The sequence below is a fragment of the Puma concolor genome, chromosome B2 (genome assembly GCF_028749965.1).
Source record: "Puma concolor isolate L17-30 chromosome B2, mPumCon1.1.hap2, whole genome shotgun sequence".
In the NCBI taxonomy this organism is placed as follows: Eukaryota; Metazoa; Chordata; class Mammalia; order Carnivora; family Felidae; genus Puma; species Puma concolor.
This window is the reverse complement of record NC_141671.1, coordinates 95,513,241-95,536,624: the sequence shown is the minus strand read 5'-3', so window position 1 is coordinate 95,536,624 and position 23,384 is coordinate 95,513,241. Positions and strand designations below refer to the sequence as shown.

Sequence of the window (23,384 nt, the reverse complement as noted above, 5' to 3'; positions counted from 1 at the left end):
ATGTAACTATTTTCTTTTTTCTTCCTGCTTTTAAAATTCTCTCTTTATCACTACACTTTGCCATTTTAATACTTTGTGTCTTTTTGTGGACTTCCTTTGGTTAATTTTATTTGGAGATCTCTATGCTTCCTAGATTTGGGTATCTGTTTCCTTCCCCAAATTCAGGAAGTTTTCAGCTATTCTTCAAATAAGTTTTCTGTCCCCCTTTCTCTCTTTTCTTCTTCTAGGATCCCTATAATGTGAATGTTATTATGCTTAAAGGTGTCACTGAATTCCCTAAATCTATTTTCTTTTTTTTCCTCCTGTTCATTGATTACTTTCCATTACTCTGTCCTCCAGGTTTCTGTCATTCCTCTTTTTCCTATACTATTTATTTCTTCTAGTGTATTTTTAATTTCAATTACTCAGTTCTTCATCTCTGCTTTTTGAAAATACATTTTTAACTCTTTATTGAAGGTGTTGCTGAAATCCTCCTCTATTTTCTCAAATCCAATGAATATCTTTATGACCACTACATTAAATTCCCTTCAGGCATATTACTTATTTCTGCTTCATTTTAGTTCTCTTGCTGTGATTTTTTCTTGTTCTTTCATTGGGACATATTCCTGTCTCCTCATTTTTTCTGACTCTGTCCTTATATTAGGAAAGTCAGTTACATATCCTGCTCTTGAAAGTAGTGGCCTTATGAAGAAGAGGCCTCGTGGCACCCTGCAGTAAAATGTCCCCGTTCAACAGAATGGGCACTTGAGGGGTGTTTCCTATGGGTGTTGTGTGTGCCTTACAGTCATGGCTCAGCCATGTTTGTCTTCAGTCTAGTGTACAATGTCTCTCTTTGCCTGTTGGGGGCTGGGTTTGGTCCCTGTGTTGTTAATGGGCCAGTCTGGGGCCACCTTGGACTTCATTTAGGTCAGCCCAGGTGTTTGCCAGAGCTGTAGTCACACTGAACCACATGAAACTCTCCCTGTGTCATATCCTGAGAAGCTTTCATTGGTGGGGAGGGCGTGCAGTGAGACCAGACCACTGCTGGGGTAGACAATTCCACTAGTTGGACTAGTGCGTGTGATTACCTTCCCCTCTCCCTGGGGCATAAGTCACTTTGGAGTGGTACTGACCACTGTTGAAGCTAGTTACATAATGATGTATTGTGGTGTTGCTTTGAATGGAGTCCTGCTGAGGGTGTATGGGAGGTGGTGGGTTTGCAGGAGAATGCAAGGGCGGGGCAAATGGTGTTAGCAGTGTCTGAGCTTGTCCACTGTGGGAGGAGACCTGGAGCTGCTCTGGAGAACTCCTGACAATGGGCTGGTCCACAGGGTGTGGCCAGGGGCGGGGAGCAGTGTTAGCAAGCTAAGTGGACTGTCGGTTCCAGGAGGTGTCCCTGTAACTAGGCTGGGGAGCAGGGGAGTAAATGGCAGCTGCCAGCTATTTTGTTCTTGGAGTGGTCTCCTGAGGATTTCTTCCTCTCTAGCATGAGTTCTGAGACTAGTAAATAAACCTCCTTCCCATATGCTCCAGGCGTTTCTCAAACTGCTGCTTCTATGCTGTATGTCAGTGGGGCTGTTGGTCGTGCTGTCTCTGTAAGGGTGGGGACTCAGTTTCCTGTTGCTCTCCACCCCTCCCCAAGCCCAGGCTGCTGATTTTTAAAGTTCTGGGTGTTAAACCGCATTGATTGTAAAAACTCAGAGGTTAAATCCGTCTGGTTTTCAGAACCAAATGTCACGGAGCTTTGTCTTCCCAGTGCAGATCCTGCATGCCTGGGGTGCTCACTGTAGGGCCTGTTCTTCTCCCTTCTCCATCCTTGTGGTGTTTCTCCTCCTCTTCAGACAGTCTGGTGGGTCACTTTTGTTTCGGACATGTTCCCACCCTTCCTATCATTTTTCCATGTGGCCTCTTTTCTATGTGTATCTGTGGAGAGTCTGTTGTGCCAGTTTTTGGGTCATTTTCTGGGTTATTTACACTGATGTGGATATTATCTAGATGTATCCATGGAATGAGATGAATTTAGGATCCTCCTATTTTGCCATTTTCCCCAAAAGTCCTATATTTTGAAATTTTCTTAGAAGGATACTCACGTATGAGAGACACTGTGTATTTTTAGAAGATACTTATTGTAGCATTGTTCTTAGTACTTATAAAAAATAGAAAGTTAAAGATGTTCATTTGTGGGCTTCCATATAAGGTAATACCAGCAGTTTTAAAAAGAATGAGCCAATTTCTTTTTTTTTAAATTTTTTTTTCAACGTTTATTTATTTTTTTTGGGACAGAGAGAGACAGAGCATGAACGGGGGAGGGGCAGAGAGAGAGGGAGACACAGAATCGGAAACAGGCAAGAATGAGCCAATTTCTGATGTGATGCATTGAGAAGGGTGCAATGCCATTTTATGTTATTCTTGTTAAAGGTGCGTAAACGTAATCTAAGCATAAAAAACATCAGGCAGACCCAAGTCAAATGACACTGTACAAAATGCCTGACCATTACTACGCAAAGTATCAGCCTTGTGAACAACAAGGGAAGGTTGGGAAAGTGTCAAAGGTTGTAGGTACTAGGGAGACATGACAACTAAATGAGGTATGGGACACTGGATTGGATCCTCGAACAGAAAAAAGTTGGAAAAATAGGTAAAATCTGAGTGTAGTCTATAGCTTAACTAACAGAGTTTCTTAGTTTTCATAGTTGTACAATGGTTATGCAAACTGTTACTATTAGGGAAAGTTAGTTGAAGGGAGTAGAGAAATCTTTGCACTGGTTTTGTATCTTCTATATTTATGAGAAAAATATGTTCACATTTAACTGCTTTTCCCTAATGTTTTGGGACAAAGTATGGCTCATTCTCCAATATTTTTTTTAAATAATTTCTTTTTTTTTTAATGTTTGTTTATTTTGAGAGAGTGAGAGCGAGCGAGCAGGGGAGAGGCAGAGAGATAGAGAGAAAGAGAAAGAGAGAGAGGGAGAGGGAGAGAGAGAGAGAGAGAGAGAGAGAGAGAGAGAGAATCCCAAGCAGGCTCTGTGCTCTCAGCACAGAGCCTGACACAGGGCTCAAATTCATGAACCATGAGATCATGACCATAACCAACTGAACCACTCTGGAGCCCCTTATTCTCTTGTAACTTTAAACTAGTTTTGGACTCAAGACAGCTTTCATTAGAAATAAAAGAAACCTAGAAAAGAATAATCATTTTTGTTTGCTATTTCCTATTCATATATTTCTTTATGTTTAATTTTTTTGTTCAGTATTTAAAGATTTCTGTGGGACTTGTAAATCTTCATATAGAAAATTTTATACTAGATAGAAAAAGAATATATTTAGTACATATTCTTTTTCTGTCCTTGCAGTGACAAATCAATTCAACTTAGCATAGGATCTTCCCGTGCAGTATGTCGTGGTGGGCATTAGTAAAAACATGAAGGTAGGTGAAAGAAGGAATTGATAACCTACTTGAAGTAAGCTATAGCCAAAGATAGATTTTTAAATGGCTTTTCTATCTTCTTCTTTCGTTCTTTCTTTCTTTCTTTTCTTTTTTTTTTTTTAGTTTTTCTTTTTAACGTTTATTCATTTTTGACAGAGATAGAGCATGAGCAGGGCAGGGGCAGAGAGAGAGAGGGAGACACAGAATCCGAAGCAGGCTCCAGGATCTTAGCCATCAGCACAGAGCCCAAAGCGGGGCTTGAGCCCACGACCACAAGATCGTGACCTGAGCCAAAGTCGGATGCTTAACCGACTGAGCCACCCAGGTGCCCCTTAAATGGCTTTTCTAATAAAGAGCTTTTCTAATACAATTTTCTAATTTTTTAAAGAAATATTCACATCTTATTTTTAAAAACTGCTGAGCACTCTCTACTTGAGTAGCACTTGGTTTACCATATCACAAGCTTTGACCCTTCTAGGCAATTGTTAGCATGCTTTTCTCAGTATATCATTACCTGATAAGTGAGTTTTTCTTCACGTTTGTGTTCCCTGGCCCTGGGATACGTATTAGTAAGACACAGTGTGGGGGGATGGAAGATGTTATTGTCCAGTGTGTACTCTGGACTGTCTGTATTTGGTATGAATACGGAGGATTTTCAGCTTGTAGGGACAGATCAGCATGCAGGGGATTATGGACATGGTGTTTTCCAGGGAAACACTCCTTTGATCAGAAATGGCTTCAGGATTGTGATTGGGGAAACAACCTCATAACTTCCCCTTGATTTAGGCATCCGTCAGCCTAAAAATGTGCTTCATTTGGTTAAAATAATATTGCCCAGCATATAATTGATTTCTAAAATTTAGGTATGCTACCAACACAGTCTGAATTTCCAGTTTCTTTTGTACCATCAAAATACCTGGGAATAATAGGTTCGTTTTCATAGCAAACATCTGCAAGTGCTGGCTAGCCACTGCCCTCTTTAGATGAGACAGTCTCCCTTTGCCCCACACCCCAAACATTCCCTAATGTCTTTCTGACCTTGATACCGTTGCCACTTGCTATTTATCACTGTACTAGAAGGAAATAAAATATCTCTCGTACCGTGATGAATGGAAATCCTAGTGCCGTGGATTACCAACATGCCAGAGTGTCTGTGGAAACCCATGGTCTACACCCACTGTAACTGTGTGGTGCTGTAAAAATAAATGTCTGCCCCACTAGAGGGAGCAGATGGCAATACCTCTCATGGTTACCTCACCCTCGGCTCATTATTTTCTACACAATATATGAAGAAAGAGCCTTCCTGCACAGATCCCATCTATTTTTTGTTCATTATGCCATGTTAATGCAATTCTCTTGAGACCATAATAAAAACCCATAATCATCGAGTACATTCATGATATTTTGCATTAAGCTTACAAAACTTTAAACATAAGGGTTTGGCAAAAATGAAACAATAAAACAAAATATTTAAAAGTGAAACAAGCCAAAAAATTCTAACAAGAAAAATAAAACAATTTAAGAATGTGAGTGAATCTGTCTGCTGTTGTACTCATCAGCACTTACCCTGAAGTGAGAAATGAAGCCACTGTTCCTTCAGGCAGCTTCAGTTCCCCCAAATGCTTCTCATTATGCTGCCATCGTGATCTTCTGAATGGTATTCTTGTGTTTATAAAAACATTAAAAAAAAAAAAACCCTCCATAAAAAGACATGCAGGAAACTTCAACGTATATTTCTAAGTGAAAGAGCCAATCTGAAAAGAGTACAAACTATGATTCCAACTGCATGACATTATGAGGAAGGCAAAACTATGGAGACAGTAAAATGATCGTTGGGGGAAGGGAGGGATGAAGAGTAGAGCACAGAAGTTTCATAGGGCAGTAAACTAGTCTGTATAATACTATAATAGTGGGTACATGTTATTACACATTTGTCTAAACCATAGAGTATACAACACAAAGAGTGAACCCTAATGTAAACTAAGGCTCTTGGTGATAATGTGTCAATGTAGGTTCTCCAGTTGTAACAAATGTATCACCCTGGTAAGGAATGTTGATATTGAGGGAGGCTATGTATGTGGGGGGAGGGGAGGAGGGAGGGGATATGTGGGACATATGTGTCTTCCTCTCAATTTTGTTGTGAACCTAAAACTGCTCTAACAATTCAAATCTTAAAAATAGCATGACACATCACAAAGAAAAGACTTGCACCCATGTAATGTAAGACTCCACTAAATGTTTCTTTTGACTTTGATATGACTGCAGTTAGTCATAAACTAACTATATTAGTATCATGAATTTGCCTTATCATAGCCTCATAGCACACCATAGCCTTCCTTATAAGTGAAACTATGTTCTCATTATCTTGAGTTTAGTTTGGCTGGTAAATCTGCCTACTAGCCAAGATTTCTATTTTTCTGCTCCTCTTCTCCCTGCCCCCATCCCCACCGCTGGATCACCGGTCTTGAAATGCATTGTGCTCCATGGGGCCTTTCTGAGCCAAGTTGTGTATTTCACTCTTCTTTCCTAGATCTTTTCCTCCTTCCTTGTTATGTGGAAGCTCCATTACTCATCTGCTTTTCCTTCTCTTTCAATTGTCTCGAGGGTGCCTTGAAACAAAGGGGAAATGAAAAGTCTCATGACTTTATATGTTTTATTTAAGAACTTAGAAATATGAGTATTTAAGGACCATTGTCAAACATTTACAAGTCTGTTTTTGTTTTCATTCAGCTCACCTTAATATCTTGTTACTGTGCCTTTGAACGTGTAAATAAAACATTTGTTTTGGATAATGGTATTTAGAATCAAAGATTATAAATTACCTTCTGGTCATAAATATCAAATCCATAATCAGTAATAAAGCTGTATTCCTTAATTACTTTGCTTTTACCATCTGCCAGGGAATACATTAAAGAATGTCGTAAACAAAAGGAGTGAGCTGTAAACCCTGACTGAAATTCTCCTGAAACACCCGCAGGAATGTTGTTCCCTTGCGATAAATGACACTCTGCTTCAGTGGAAGATGTGAGGGAAAGGGAAGGAAAGGAAGCTGTCAGGGAAGATTGAAAGGCAGATGTGTGATTGATACAAGGCAACTCCAACAACTCTCTTAAGCTTCCTTAAATTTTAACTCTTGATTGGATTACATAACACATCAGTATCCTGCTTCTCTGTGCATAATTGCATACCTGTAAAAAGGACATTTACATTATAGTTTGTTGAGTTTTGAAATGGAAGTGCCTTTCCTCAAGTAGTGAGAGGTAAAACTGAGCAAAATTTTATGGGCAGTAACTGTTGGGCTTGAAATTTTTCGAAATATATTTTTGAGTCTGAAAATTGTTTTCTATGCTTGGGCAGTACACTGTTTTCCATCAACTTGAGGCACATAGAATGTTCAGCTGGGAGGATTTTAGAAATCATCTAGTCCAAGAATTCATTTTATAGATGAGTGGGTTAAAATAAAAATTATGAAAAGTGTAAAGATGAATCTAGGGTACTTGTTTGAAGATTTAATTTGTTATTTCACATTACTAGAGTTATTAGAAGGGAAGACCAAGCCAAAGAGAAAACACTTGATTTGAAGTGATAGAATTTTGAACTTAAAAAAAAAATGTTTATTTATATTTGAGAGAGAGAGAGAGAGAGAGAAAGAGAGAGAGAGCACGAGCACATGCAAGTAGGGGAGGGGCAGAGAGTCAGGGAGACACAGAATCCAAAGAAGGCTCCAGGCTCTGAGCTGTCAGCATAAAACTTGATGTGAGGCTCAAACCCACAGACCATGAGATCATGACCTGGGCAGAAGTCAGAAGCTTAACTGACTGAGCCACTCAAGCACTCCTGAAGTGATAGTATTTTGAATTAAAAAGGGAAAACTTAACAAGACTTTATTCATTTAAATAAAAAGCATGTTATCCATGGTCTAGACTATTGTAATGACATAGACTCTTGCCAACTCTAAGGGAAGAGGTTGGAGCACCTTTCAAAAGAAATGTTTTCTCTTCAGTTTAAATCGTTAATCATAGTGATTTCTGAGAAATTGTTATAGTGTGGTTAATAGCATTAAAAATCTGAATTTTATTAACCAGAATTTATATGATAATATTTAAGAAATTTTGGGGTATGGCTAATGAGTCATTCTACCTGCATATTAAACATTTTTAATTTTAGGAATATGCATATTCTAATCTTACGATCAATTTTAAAAATTATATTATAATGGGGTTAGGGTAATAGTCACAAAATTCCAATTTTTGTATAATTTCATACTCAAAAAATAGCTTAAGTATGACATTCCAATATTGCTTCAGGTTTGTTGAAACTATTTGGATCAATTACAGCTTGTGAAATCTTTCATAATAACTTTGGGAAACTGGAAATTGTGAGGCATTGTATGAATAAACCTCATTGTGAAACTTGAATGTATGAAGGGTGCATGCTGATACTTAAGATACACACAGTTAGGAAATGGAGAGTCTAATGTGTGTGTCTGTACATATAAATGTGAGGAGCTAAAGAATTCCTATAATATAGTCTCAGATACATAAGAAAACCCTGTATTAAATAGACAGTGGCCCACCATCTCCTGTGTTCAGAGATGAACAAGGGAAAAAAGAGCAATACAAAATATTTTGAGTTTTTCCAGAGTGTAAGAATTTATACAAATAAATGGTCAAAGGACTTGCATAGTTATGAGTAAAACAAACATTTCATTACTTGGAATTCCACAAAAGAAGCAATGTGTCCGGGTAGTGGAATGGAAAGAAAATAACTTCAAGTGACAGAAGGTTCACATCCTGGCAAAGTCCTAGTTAATCTGTGATAAGGGATGCACTCTTTAAAATGTCTGAGCTTCAGTTTTACATCTTAAGGTGCTAGGTCAGTAATGCATAGAGAGTGCCTAATGTGCAATAGTTGCCAATATGTTTCCTTTCCAAGCTCTGGGTGTGAGGGGACTATCTGGCACACTATTGCATAAGAACTTGGGATTCACACTCTGTTAGGTAAATACAAATTTAATAAAGTTGGATACTGCCACACAAAAGTTAGATAAAATAAATGAAGCTGGGAGAGTGGAGGGAGACGAAGCAAGGACCGTGGTGAGAAGCCATGAGGGAATGAAAGCTAAGGCATCGGCTGACTTATAAACGTTAGGGACCCAAGGAAAAGCAATTTAGAATAATAAGAGTTGGAAGGGAGAAAAGATAGGTTTAGGAAGAGGTGTTTTGAAAGTGAAGGAAGGGAACATAAAAAGTTTCAAAGGAGAGAGGAAAAGGTTTAAAGTGCTCAACTTGTGAATTCAGGCCAGCCGGCCCAATTTTGTTAGCCTTTAACAAGAATCTAATCCTGTCTGAACTACACAGCCCGTTATATTCTAATGGTTAAGGGAGATAGGAAATGATTTGCCTGTGAATAAATTTTTTTAGTAAGTTATGACTATTTTGTGAGGAATGTTGACTGAGTAGAGGGCTTGTTTTCAATGAGGAATAGTATCTGGGGTTGATTTTGATAATATTCCCTTTTGGTTTTTATTAATTTGTATGTTATTTTGTTTCTGCTGGCCTGTAGTAATTTAAAGGGCAAGATTCACATTTGTGAACTACACAAGAAGCCAAAATATAGTCAGATGATTTACACTTAAAAATACCAGGAAGCGTAGGTTAAGGGTACGGGCTAGAGTTACACGCAGCTGGGGTTCAGTCCCTATGCTTCTATTTTTGTGGTTTGGTCAAATTATTTAACAGTTTCAGGCCTGTTTCCTCATCTGTAAAATTAGGTTTTCAACACACCCCATTTCACATGGTCTGTGTGTAAACCAATAAGCACAGATCTCAACATAAATTTGGTATTTAGATTAGCTTTTAAGATCAAATACTGGGAAGGGAAGGGTGGGTGGATGAAGGAAAGAAAGGAAGCAGAGAGTGAAGGGGAGAGAAATAGTCAATTTATTAGACCAAAATGATTTTTGTTGTGTTTTAATTTGAAATTTGTAGATAAGTTATGTACTTCATAACAAGATGGTGTATGCACCAAGTCTTCTATTTCTTAAATGCAATTCCTGCAAGGCAATAGTCAGATAAATATTGAGAGATTTCAGATATGCATGTCTAAAATTTGTAGTGAATATAGAGGTTGGCTATTGTCACATCCCGTTCATCAGCTTCTTTTAAAGGCTTTTAAATCAAATTCACCAGTAAAAGAATTCAAGTAATTTATAACAGCCAGTCGAAATGTCAACTAGAGCCCAAAATTAAGATTTATTTATACGCTGGTGCTAAAGAAATTGAAATATGGTGTCCTTAGAAAGTGTCATTTGGGATGTTAATGTTCTTAATGGTAGATCAGGAATGGATGAAACAGATGTGATGCAAACCTGCCAATTCATCTTTACTTGAAATAGAATTTGAGAGGTTTTAAGTTTTCTCTTTTTGATATACTTTTGCACACTTCATTATTTTTGTTTTTATTTTTGCATTCATGTTTTCATATTTCAGGCAGAGATTCTGGAACCTAAATGTTTATTTACACTATTTGAGGAAAATCCCATTTTGATGTAAATCCAAAGAAGTCACAAAAATTCATATGACCATAAAATATTTCTGCTTTAAAACTTAGCATAAACAAAGGAAAGAGAGAAACAACAACCTGGGGGAAAATATTTGCAATTCACATCACACAAAATATGCTAATTTCCTTGATGTATAAGGAACTACTGAAAATCAGGGAGAAAAATGCCAAATATATAATAGAAAAATAAACCAAGCATAAGATAGTTAACAGAAAAAAATGCAAATGGTTCTTATAAAAAGATGCTCAGCCTCATTATAGAGAAATGCTTGTTGAAATTATCATATCCTTTCCCACTTTTCAGATTAGCAAAGATCAACTTTTTAAAATAAACCACAGTTGGGCAAATTCTAAGGGAAAGACAATTTCATACGATAGTGTAGGCAAAATTGACCTGATTTATAAGAAACCTAATTGTAAATAGCAATTAAAATAAAAAAAATATGCAGCACCTTTGACCTGGCAATGCTCCTCTTTGGTTTTCTTCTGACAGAAGGATCTATTGGCACAAAGGAGAAGTGAACCATTTACAAAGATTCTTACTGCAGGGTTTTTGTGATAGCAAAGGAGTGGACACACTGAAATGTCCCTAATAAAGGACTAATCAAATTATGATAACATTCATATAGTGAACTAGTATTTAGTTGTTAAGAATGGTAAACTGGGCCTATAGGCACCAATAAGAAAAATGCCCAAGACATACTATATAAAAGATTCAGAACAGAGTGTATGTTGTGCTACCATCGTGTAAAAATATGTCATGTATATGCTTGTGTATGGGGTGCGGGGGATGCATTTTAAGGCCATCCCAGTTTCAGTGATTTGCTAGGGAGACTCCTAGGACTCAGCATACAGTCATATTCATGACAGGAAAAGATACAAAGCAAAGGGAAAAAGGCACATGATATAAAGCCTGGAGGAAAGTTTGTGTAAACTTCATGAGATCTCTCTTCATGGAGTCATGCAAGATACACTACTTCCTTTAGCTACAAATCGTGATAACGCGTGTGAAGTGTAATCTACGAGGAAGCCCAGCAGAGACTCAGTGGCCAGGGTTTTTATTAGAAGCTGGTTACATAGGGCATCCCCTACGTAGCATGTGTCAAAATTCCAGAATCCCAGAAGGAATATGTTGAGCATAAACCACCATGTAAGCACAAACAGCCTAGGCACAGGAAGCCACTCCTATTAGCGAGGGTGTCGTGGGAGCAAATCCAAGTTTCCAAACACCAGGTAATTCCCAGCCTTGTAAGGAATCTGTCTGAGGATAGTAATTGTAGGCTTGCTAAGTCAGCTCTTTTTTGCATAGCTTCTATAAAAATTAATCAGTGATGGTGGTTTCTTCAGAAACAGTAAGTGAATGACTGAAGGCCAGGAAAAGACTTAATGAAGGATGTGCTCTTTAGCATTTATTCTTTTCTATTCTTTCTATTTTGTCACCAAGGAATGTGCTGCTTCTTTGAGGAGGGGAAAAAAAAGATTAAAAAAATTCACCGAGTTACATTCTATTTTAACATGAAAAATTTCCTCCTTATATGTTTTACTTTGTTTTTCTCAACATATTTGGTTATTTTCACTAACATTTAAAATTTCACTTTATTTAATTTTTAGACTTTAATAGGAAATGAGAGCTCTAAGGCCAGGCAGTCGGCCTTATTTATCAAGCTAAATTGTTGTGTAGGGTAGGTTGGTGCTTCCCAATCTTTCTCATGTCCTGGCACACTTACGGAATGATAGTGTCTCTACAAATGCTGGGACATACACAGAAGGCTACTTGCAGATAAGACAACCGACCGGTGGACCCCAGCCATGCCAGCCAAGCTTTGGGGAGTTCAGCAATAGCGCTCCCACCCCACATTCTTAGAATGAAGAGGCTCTGCTTTTACCTGAATAAATCTAAGGTAAAACACATCTTCCTCTTGACTTTAAAGATGGTTTCTGGCAAAGGTAAACCATGTCCGTTCAGATTCACCACTCCTAGCTTCCTTATGTTGTTACCATGTTCCCTCTTCACCCAGAAACAGGATTTCTTGCTTTTTCTCCAACCTCTCCTACACTTTCTTACCCATAGGTTTTTTTGCTTAGGCTCCTATCATTTCCAGGAATAGCTTTCCCTTTCAAAATCCATCTAACAAATTTATACATTTTTCAAGATCTAAGTTCAATTCTGTATCCTCTGTAAGTTTTTCTGAGTTGCCCAATTTAGAATTAACTTCTTCCATCTCCAGCTCTATTTGTTTTTACCTTTAATTATAGTACTTACCCTCTCAGATCTTATCAGTCAGTTCTCCACCTGAGTCACCAGTGGTTCTTAGCCTCCTTTGGGCATTATTACAGTCAGCGAGCTTTTTAAAACCCGATGCCAGATGCCAGGGTTCAGCCTCCCTGAGATTGTGGTTTTGGTGGTCATGTGAGGTGGGTCCTGTACTTCCTCCAGGAGATTCTAACTTGTATGCAAGACTGAACACGCCTGGTAGAGCTTTGCATTTTCAAGCAAACTGCCCCTGTTATTTTAGTCATTTGTTTGAATGCTTTAATCATCCAATTAATTTGCATGAGACGATTTAGGACTGGCCATTTTAGAGAGATTGGTCACTGTTTTGGATAAGTGATACTTAAGTCTTGCTTTCTAAAAATAATACATCATTAGCAATTTTTGGTTTATATAATCTGGGAGGAGAAAGATTCTTATCTAACTATTTGCTTTGGCAGCTAAGCATGAATCTATTTCAACTTATTTATGTGTCAGTTTATTTATATTCAAGCTTTTATTTATGGTGGGAAAGACACAACCATAGCTTACAATAATTAAATTGGAATTTCATTTGTCAGAGCACTGTTTCTATCCTTTCTAATTTATTAGGATTACAAAAGTGGAAATTTTGAAAAGTGTACTTTTTACATTTAGATTGTAAATATTAGCTTGTAAAAATCTCCACTGTATTATAAGAATAAGGAATTTTTTAAAGTTGTGTTATGAAAACTTTTATATGTAAGAAGATCAATGAATTGTGGTGGCTTTGTATTGTATCACCTTAATTTCCCAGAATTCCTGATTTTTGAAAAGTAGACATGAAGCATGAGCTTTAATGTTTATGCTCTAAGTTTATAGAGGGGGCCAAGCATGCTGTTGCTGCACCGGCAGCTCACTCTGTGGGAGTGGGGCAGAACCCAGACTGGCCCTTTCCCCAGCTCCTGCTAGACCTCCTCTTTCAGCTTCTCCATCTCTGGCCAAGGCCATGGGCAGTTCTTCCATAAATGGCTGCCAGCTTTTCTTGCAGGTTACCTAAGACAGTGAGGCTGGAGCTGCTGTGAGACAGATGGGGTTCTAGTTTCATCCTTGTATCTTCCAGTTTGTTCTGGTTCCTGTCCACACCCAGCTGTCTTTCCCAGATGCCCATGTGGCTGACCCATAGGACTTCAGGCTCAACCCTAGACACAGTTGCCAACAATGCACATAGATTGTGCCCTTAGATCCCACAGGTACAAAGGTCTCTTTCCCTTCTCTTTCATTCAGGGTGGTTCTGCATCTTTGATTGAACCCTGATGGATATAACATAAACATTTATATTCTCACCATCTGGATTTAGTAATTACAAATATTTTGCCATGTTTACTTTTTCTCTTTCCCCAGCTATCTTTGTAGGGGGAGAAGGAGGCTGGACATTTTGAAAGTAAGCTTTAGAAATCATGACATTTTGGGGCTCCTGGGTGGCTCAGTCGGTTGAGCAACTGACTTCGGCTCAGGTCATGATCTCACGGTTTGTGAGTTTGAGCCCCGTGTCAGGCTATAGGCTGACAGCTCTGAGCCTGGAGCCTGCTTCTGATTCTGTGTCTCCCTCTCTCTCTGTCCCTCCCCCATTCATGCTCTGTCTCTCTCTGTCTCAGAAATAAATAGACATTAAAAATTTTTTTTTAAAAAGAAATGACATTTTGTGCCTAAATATTTAGCATGCATTTTCTATAAATGGAACTAATTGTGTAACCACAATATTATTATCACACTTATGAAATAATTACAAATCCCTCAAATCTTCTAGTCTCCAGACCATAGACTAATTTCTTGGTATCTCAGCATATCTTAAATTTTTTTTTTTCAACGTTTATTTATTTTTGGGACAGAGAGAGACAGAGCATGAACGGGGGAGGGTCAGAGAGAGAGGGAGACACAGAATCAGAAACAGGCTCCAGGCTCTGAGCCATCAGCCCAGAGCCTGACGTGGGGCTCGAACTCACGGATCGCGAGATCGTGACCTGGCTGAAGTCGGACGCTTAACCGACTGCGCCACCCAGGCGCCCCTGATATCTCAGCATATCTTATACTTGCTTTCTCTAACCAATAAAATTTTCCATCAGAGATTACATTTGCATTTGGTTATGCCTCCCTTAATCTCTTTTAATCTAGAATAGTCCTCCAAATTTTTATTTCCCCAGTGGCCTTGGCTTTTTGGAAAAAAAATGTAAATGGAATTCCATATTCTGAATTTTCCTCTTATTTTGTCATGGAGTTCTATTCCTTATATTTTTATACATTGAAAATTAGGCCTATGACTGGATTCAATCTAGGCTAAACATTTTATGCAACAATATTTCAAAGGCAAAGCCATGATTTTCTTTTGTATTACATAGAAAACACCTGATGTCAGGTAATCCCTAATTATTACTGATGCTATATTTAACCACTGGAAGGGAGTAATCACTAGACCAGTTTTTGTTGGAGTAGATTTTTCCTCTTTGTAATTAGCGAGTTATCTGTGGTTTGATGCTTTTGTACCTTGTGAATATCCTATACATTTTACCTAATAGTTTTTGTATCAGTTGACGATCTTTCCCTGGTTCAGTTACTTTATTGCGTGCCACAAAATAGTGCTTTTTCTAATTTTGTCATTACTCCAATATTTATTTATTTTCAATCTGTTAAAAAGTCTTTCCCTTATTAAGAGATTTATGATTATTATAAAACTACCTTTTTGTCATTGTTAGGAATTTGCCTAACAGCAAATAATAGTGGCCAGTTAAAAAAATTGTGTCTTTAATTAGCTTGCCCCTCATGTATAATATTAGATGGACCATGTGTTAAATTTGTGAATAAAGCAAGAATAGATTTTTAAAGTGATGCCCAGGTAGATGAGTATTCACATGAAGACTAAGCCTTAAAGAATGATTTATTGGACAGTTTGGGTTGGTAAAAACATTATTGTATAAAATTCCAATAAGAGTCTAAACTATAGTTTCTTTGAATATTTTAAGTCTATTGTAACAGCGCTAGAGAGACATACTGTAAAGCTATTATGTGTTCTTTATTGATTGATTTCCAGATTATCTAAAGACAGTTTTAAAATAGATAGAACTTAGCACATACAGAATGATTATAGAATATTTATTTTGAGGGATTCTTTTTTTTTTTTTTAATTTTTTTTCCCCAATGTTTATTTATTTTTGGGACAGAGAGAGACAGAGCATGAATGGGGGAGGTGCAGAGAGAGAGGGAGACACAGAATCGGAAACAGGCTCCAGGCTCTGAGCCATCAGCCCAGAGCCTGACGCGGGGCTCGAACTCACGGACCGCGAGATCGTGACCTGGCTGAAGTCGGACGCTTAACCGACTGCGCCACCCAGGCGCCTGGAGGGATTCTTGAATTTGAGTGAGGTCCTTTTATCAGGAGAAATACATCAGCGTGACTATCATGAAGTCTATTAGGTTTATCACACCAAGCAATATCACTTGGTCCTTTTGATAGAAGGACATGGGACAAAAGAGCACCGTTAGGGATGTCTTTCATATTTTGACCTGATGGAATCTTAAGCAAATCAATGAGATTTTTCTTCTTATTTTTCTAATCATTGGGGCAAGTTAATTTAAAATATATCCTAATAAAATTAATATTAATCTATGAATTATAAGTTATCCTACATTATAACTGCTTATAAAATACTTAAGAATCAATGCATATTTTTGAGTCTTATAGAAAATTTTAGGGTTATTTGCTTATTTTCCAAAATTAAACCTGAGGAGGGATTTTTTTTTAAAAAAAAACAGTAATGGTAGGGGCGCCTGAGTGGCTCAGTCCATTAAGCATCTGACTTCGGCTCAGGTCATGATCTCGCAGTGAGTTCGAGCCCCATGTCAGTCTCTGTGCTGACAGCTCAGAGCCTGGAAGTGCTTCTGATTCTGTGTCTCCCTCTCTCTCTGCCTCTCCCCTGCTCGTGCTCTTGTTTCTTTCTCTCTCTCTCAAAAGTAAATAAACATTAAAAAATTTTTAAAAAACAATGGTAATGATATTTTAAGGAGAATTATAACAATAAATATAATATACATATATCCCCGAATTTGATACATAAAACAAATATGTGGATACATTTGTCCTAAGAGTTTTAGTCTATAAATATCCAGATTTTTTTTTTATAAGCTGGGATTCCACTGATGCAAAAATGGAATTTATGGTAAAAAAGTGATAGATACAGAAGAATGCGATATAGTTGTTGGGACTGGTCCCTTGGAGCCAAAAAGTGTATGACTCTCAAAAGCCAATACTTCAAAGTAGACTGCCTATTCAACATGGGTTGTTAGAGATATGATTGTGATATATTGGACCTCTAAACAGCACCACTTCTGGGTATGAGCCTTAAATTGTTCCACAAATCTTGGAATTGAAAAAACCCAAAGACAATAAAGTAAAAATGGAACTCTAAAAAACTTTAGTGAAAGTTACAAGACAAATGATCCTATGGTGAAATCTAAACTACTTATGTCATAGCAGGACTACACCCATGCTCAGCACACACAAAGATAATTTATTCTGAAAATGAGCTCAAAGACAAAAAATTATAAGCAGTATAGAGAAGATTAATGAAGATTAAAGGAGATTAATGCTATGAGAATGCCAAAAGATAAGAAAATTACTCTAGGAACCTAAAAAATGAGGAGAAATCAAAATTATGTTTAGATTGCTAAAGAAGTAAAAGTAATAGAATTGATAGAACAATAATAAACATGAAAATAATCCTGCAGAAGTAAAAGTAATAAAACAGTATTTTTATATATTAAAAATATACTCAGTGAAATTTTAAACTGACTAGATGAATTAAACACAGACTAGATATAGTAAATGAAAATAAATAATGGATTTCCAGATATATTTGAAGAAATCACTCAGAGTCAGCACAGAGAAATATGGAGGTGTAAAATCCAACAAAGAAATTAAAAGACAAAGAGAAAAAAATTCCATAATATGTCTAATAGAACTCAAGAAATAGGGGCGCCTGGGTGGCGCAGTCGGATAAGCATCTGACTTCAGCCAGGTCGCGATCTCGCGGTCCGTGAGTTTGAGCCCCACGTCAGGCTCTGGGCTGATGGCTCAGAGCCTGGAGCCTGTTTCCGATTCTGTGTCTCCCTCTCTCTCTGACCCTCCCCCATTCATGCTCTGTCTCTCTCTGTCCCAAAAATAAATAAACATTGAAAAAAAAAATTAAAAAAAAAAACCTCAAGAAATAAAAATAAAGGGATAGTAAAATAAAATATTCATAGCTATCAAGGCTTGTAATTTTCTGGAACTCCAGAAAGACAAATATTATCATTTAAATAGGTGTGTATAACCACCTAGAACATGTGGTCATTCATTTTTCTGCTTGTGGCTCAGTTGGTTAAGTGTCCGACTTCAGCTCAGGTCATGATCTCACCACTTATGAGTCTGAGCCCAGCATGGGGCTCTGTGCTAGGCCTGGAGCCTCTTCAGATGATGTGTCTCCATCTCTCTCTGCCCTCCCCTGTGCACTCTCTGTCTCTGTCTTTGTCTCTCTCTCTGTCTCTGTCTCTCTCTCTCTCTCAAAAATAGACAAACATTAAAAAAATAGAATTCCTTAACAAGACATATGGTCAGATCCCTAGTCTATCTCCTTTGACCTTTATTATCGTTCCCAGTCTCATTAAACATCATATAGTTAATCCACAATGAGTTTCTTTTCTTTATCCCTTTCCCATTATGTGTGACTCTGAATTGAGTAGAATTCCCATCTTGCATCCCATGCTACCTCCCTTGTCATCTGCCAGGTCAGGCTTTACTGCTTTCCCTTTGACGTTAATTTTAGACATAATTTCCTCCAGACTCTCTATCCCTGTAGCCCCCAAGCAGAGTAAGTGTTCCTCTTCCCTGTTTATTTTAACCTCTGCCAATTTATGGTTGGAAGGTAAATATTTCAGTTTAAAATTTAAGAGAATGGGTGGGATAAGGAAAAATACCTACCTTTTGAGGTCTCTAAGTAGATAATTAAATGGAGTCTGAAGAATCTTCCTGGAGTTTAGGAGATCAATGAACTGTTAAAGTATTGAATAAATGATGTACACAGGACATTAGTACTACCTAGAATTATGTCAAGGAGAAGATGACTCTGATTCAGTACCGAAGTCCTTGATAAAAACTGTGAAGTAGATGGTGGTGACAAGGAAGAGGAAAAGGGTGGTATCTATAGATAGAACCATCAGAGATATTTTTTTCTGGAAGTGAAATATTAATGATGTGAAAGTAATAATTATGAGGAAGAGACAGTTGATTATTCCTTCTCACTAAAACCTCAATATGGTATTTGTGCTGTGTCAAAATGAGCAGTCTTGCTCTAAAGTCAGGTATAACTGAAATGGCATATTAGATAGTTCTGAAAAAGATAACAGTAGCAAATATATTTATTTGTAAATTAGGTGACATTAACTAATCAAATTATGCTCTATTTCCCTGAAAGCTATAAATTAATCGATGACAATCCAAATATTTTTCATATCATGGGGTTGACAGGGGTTTGGTAATAGTCAATAGATTAACTGGGAACTGAGAAATTCTAAATCCTGAAGGAAAAGTGTTGGCACATTTTCCCTCAGGGTATAGCAAGTGTGTTTTTTTAATTTGGTGAACCCAGAGTCTCTTATTATTTGTGAAAGAAAAGTCAGGCTAAATCATTGGACCTTTGGTTAGTCTTCCTTTGAAAGGAGCTTAAAAACATTTAGTCTTACCAAAGAGTAATTTAAAACTTTGACCATTTTTTATTCTATATCTGAATAGAGAGGTGGTGAGAGACAGACACTTATATCGGGTAGCTTGGAAGGAAGACATACATAATATTCAGATGGGATCAGTTCTAGTGGTGAGTATCAGTGAACCTGCCAGCCTGCTGAGTCTAAAGTAATTGTTGCTTGCCTAAGGCTTTCCTGGTTCTTTGGGTGATAGATATTGACAGGCAGAAAGAGGCTTGTAAAGAATTTCCTTTCTGATTTATAGATATCCCACATGGTGCCTGTGTTTTTCTGTGTGTGTTTCATGGGGGTGATGTATCTCTACTTTAGAGCCTGCTTACCTTATGTTCACTATTGTGTCACTCTCTCCCCAAAGATCAATGTGTCTCAAGCACTGAGAGAACTGATGCTTTGCTTTGAGTTGGCTGCTCATAAATGATCCCTCAGTCAAAGCAGAACACAAATGAGAGCTTTCCGGAGTCCGTGGATAAGCAATGTCTATGGGGACAAGAATCCTCAAAATCTACTTTAACAAATGACAGAGGAGAACTGAAGTGGGGACTAATACAGAGAACTCTTCTACAATAAAACCTCCTTTCCCTCTTTAGGTACTGACACAATTTGAGGAAAACACAGATTTCATCTTTTTCCATTAAATATTCAGCAGAAAATCCCACTAGTTGTACATATGAATATTTTAATGAAACCCAAGTTATCTGATTTTAAAGGTGATATTTTAAAGGTGATATTTTGGTGATATCACCAAACTGAATATACTACAGTATGTTTGCTCAGCCAAAGTAGGATTTTAAGAATTAGAAGAAGCAAGATACAAGGGGTGGGAGGAGTGAAAAATCAGTAGTGCACTTAGGATCTGGTTCCTGGAATGAATAAGTTTTTAAAAACTCTCAACATTGACTGATAGGACATTGACCAGATAAGATAAGGTGATATACATATTCCATCTCATATAGAGTGTCAAAATGGGAAATGATCCACTATTCTTTCACTAATGTTATTGAAGTTTCTTTTTCATACTGAGATTACAAAGAAAATTCAATCTAGACTTCAAAGAATTCAGTCTATTTGGAGATATAGACACGTCTAAACAACATCTTCGTAATCATTTGGGGGAAAACTATGGTCACATGTTTATAATTTTTCCTAAGTGATTACGCAAGTCTCCACATGTCTTTTCTGATTTTGCGAGCATCCTGGAATTGATGTAGGCCAAGGGGATATGTCTAAACTTTGGAATCTGATTACCTTTCTTTGGTTGCTTAAGTGCAATGTCATTGTTAAGTTCCTTCAAAGTCTGATGGATCCATATCCTGATGATACCTTACTTGAAAGAGTGCAGTTGGTTCATCCTCAATCTCAGCCTGTTTCCCAACTGACTGGGTTAATACCGTGTGCTCTTGGAATTGGCCTTTCCCCCCCTGAATTGCTTGTTTGTTGTGCTGAGCCTTGGTCATAAGCATAGACTCCTTCCCTCTTGGTTATTTCTGTGGGGATTTTGTAGTCCTTTCCTAGCAGCAGTATTTAGTGAGGATCATCTTATCTAGCTATATTTTCTTAATTGACAATCTCCTGGAGAAGTAAGTGATTGAGATCTCAGGCACTTCCCTCACAATAGGCCTCTTTGTTCCTTTTAAAGATTTTCTTATTTGCTTCCCCATGAATAATCATGATTATGGAAGCACACCAAAATCACAGGGAAGGGCAGCTTTCAATGACTGTATTACTCTCTTTGCTCATGTGATGGGTGTTTCCCACTTTCCTTGTATTTGCACTGAAATAGAATGTTCCTACAATGATAACATTTACTTTTAAGTGATTTTTCTGCCCCTGCTTGTGGATATAGAAGTTGACAGGTTGTTTTTTTGTTTTTGTTTTGTTTTGTTTTGTTTTGTTTTAAATCACATTTGTTCAGTGCTGGGTAGCAAGGTAATTTCTTGAGATGATAATTTTTATTTTGTTCTCAATGCTTTTTATGCACATATCTCAGGAAGGTGTCCTGGCTTTTTTGTGGCCACTTTTTCCTATTGGCTTTGATTTAGCTAATTAATAGGTATATATTAGAATGTCCTAGAAAAGACGAAAATATCAAGTTTAATATTAAGTTTTAAGGTCAGACTTGAGTGAAAGTGAAATACGTGAAGAATCTCTAAGACTAAGAGAAAGGATGAGACGGCATAAGTGATGGTATACTGGGGTTGGGAATCGATCTACAGTAGACACCTGGCCCACTTACATGCACGTAACTAGATGGGGTATTTCTCCTTAAGTTGGAGATATCAAACGCTAACCATCCCAGAATTACAAGTTTGACCTGAGCTTGACCTGGAAACCCCAGAGCTGCCCCCTTGCAGCAAAAATCCAGCTTTGACAATGGGTTTATTGGCAGAGATAAGCATGGTGTGAAGGCTATAGAACATCTTCACAAATGACGTGGACATTGTAAGATTCCAAACCCTCATTTATAGCCCTGAGAAAATCTCAGTAATGATCAAGAATGAATGTCCCACTAGCTTGGCCAAAGATGGACTTGAAGCAATTTTAACCTCATTAAAAAAATAATGATTTTTTTTGCATCTATATATTATGCAATTAAAACCATACTTTTTATTAGTTGAAGATAAACATTTTCCAATGGGACTTTCACAAAAGAGGTAATAGTTGAGATGAATCTTGATGGATAAATAAAATTTCACTAAATAGAGAAGACAGTGTAGAGGTTTCAAGGAAGAGGATTTATTCTAAGGAAAGGTATGAAGACATGACATCTTGAAGCAGTTTAGAAAATAATACATAATCCAGGGTAGTCCTGTAGGTTGTAAGAAGGTTCTATAGACACTAGAAGGCAGGTGGAGTTTCTTTGGGAGAGACTTAGAATGCCTTTATCTAAAGACAGCAGCATTTTTAAGTTGGTGAGTCATATGCTTCATTCATATGTTCATTATTAATTCATTAAAAATTTATTAAGTATCAAAAAATGTACAGAGTACTTAATCTGTGGCATGCACTATTCTAGGGTCTTGGGTCAAGAGTAAACAACAGAAATAAAGTTCCTGCATTCTGAAGAAGAAAGAAGACTACAGAAATATCATCAGATAGTGAAAGTTGGATGATGTGATAGGTTCTAAATTGTAGAATAAAGTGGGGCAAGGGCATGGGGAATAATGAGAGGTGTTTTATTAGCTAGGAGGGCAAAAGAAGCATCTCTGGAGAGAAATGAAGGAGAAAACTGTAAGAATATTTGATTCAAGAGCAGTTCAATCAGAGGGAGCAGCAAGTGCAAAGATCCGGAGGTAGGAGTGAGTTTGATTTCTCCAGGTAAGTTGCGGATAGTGGAAGATGACAGCAGAGAGGAAGCCAAGTGACAATACTGCAGAGGTTTTAGACCATGAAAGAGTGCTGAATTCTATTTAAAGTGTGCTGGAAAATACTGGAGGACTTGAAGCAAGGCTGTGCCCACAAGAGGTTTACACTTTAAGGAATAATCCTGTCTACTTCAAGGAGAGCTGACTGTAGGAAGTATAAAGATAAAAGCAGGGAAATCAGTTAGGATTCCATTCAGTAGTCCATGCCAAAGAGGAGGTAGCATTGGGGTAGAGATAAGGCACAGGGACAGGTTGGGGGCCAGAAGGGAAAGTACTTATTTAATACTGCCAAATATAGTTTATTTTATAGTCTATCTCTACAGGCAATGGGGAGCCAGTTGGCCCAAGAGAACAATAAAGTAAACACTGGTGGCCTTTTACCAGAGTATTTTCACACAGCATTAATCCCTGTAAGCTGAGGAGTCCCACCTGGGGATGTGGAGACTGATACTAACTGCTGTGCATGCATGCTTCCTTTGACCAAAAGAAAACTGATGTGACATCCTATTTGTCTCAGGCACTACTACACTGATCAAGGTGTATTCAATTTCTGCTGCGGAAAGTGCAGAGTAACATCTTTTCTCCTGGTCTTTGCCACCCTTGAGTAGCTGTTTTTGTTTTTGTTAAGTTTTTATTTAAAAAAAATTTTTAACATTTATTTATTTTTGAGAGAGACAGAGCATGAATGGGGGAGTGGCAGAGAGAGAGGGAGACACAGATTCTGAAGCAGGCCCAAGGCTCTGAGCTGTCAGCACAGAACCCAATGCAAACCCATGAGCCATGAGATCATGACCTGAGCCAAAGTCAGATGCTTAACCGACTGAGGCACCCAGGTACCCCTAAAGTTTTTATTTTAATCACCCAGTGCTCATCACAACAAGTGCACTCCTTAATCCCCATAACCTATTTCACCATTCCCCCACCCACATCCCCTCTGGTAACCACCAGTTCTCTATAGTTAGAAGTCTGTTTCTTGGTTTGTGTCTTTCTCTTTTTTCCCCAATGCTCATTTGTTTTGTTTATTAAA

At 37.7% G+C, this 23,384-nt stretch overlaps 2 long non-coding RNA genes across 7 annotated transcripts in view; one reads left to right on the top strand and one right to left on the bottom strand.

The window, feature by feature from the left end:
* The window catches only part of LOC147581115 (uncharacterized), a 1,011,143-nt gene that overhangs the window by 282,397 nt on the left and 705,362 nt on the right, over positions 1 to 23,384 (top strand). The window lies entirely within an intron of this gene.
* LOC147581116 (uncharacterized) lies at positions 4,791 to 12,579 on the bottom strand. Its single transcript, XR_015251424.1, has 2 exons — positions 12,234 to 12,579; positions 4,791 to 6,015 (listed from the first exon to the last, which is right to left on the bottom strand). It is a non-coding gene; the product is annotated as an uncharacterized LOC147581116 (long non-coding RNA).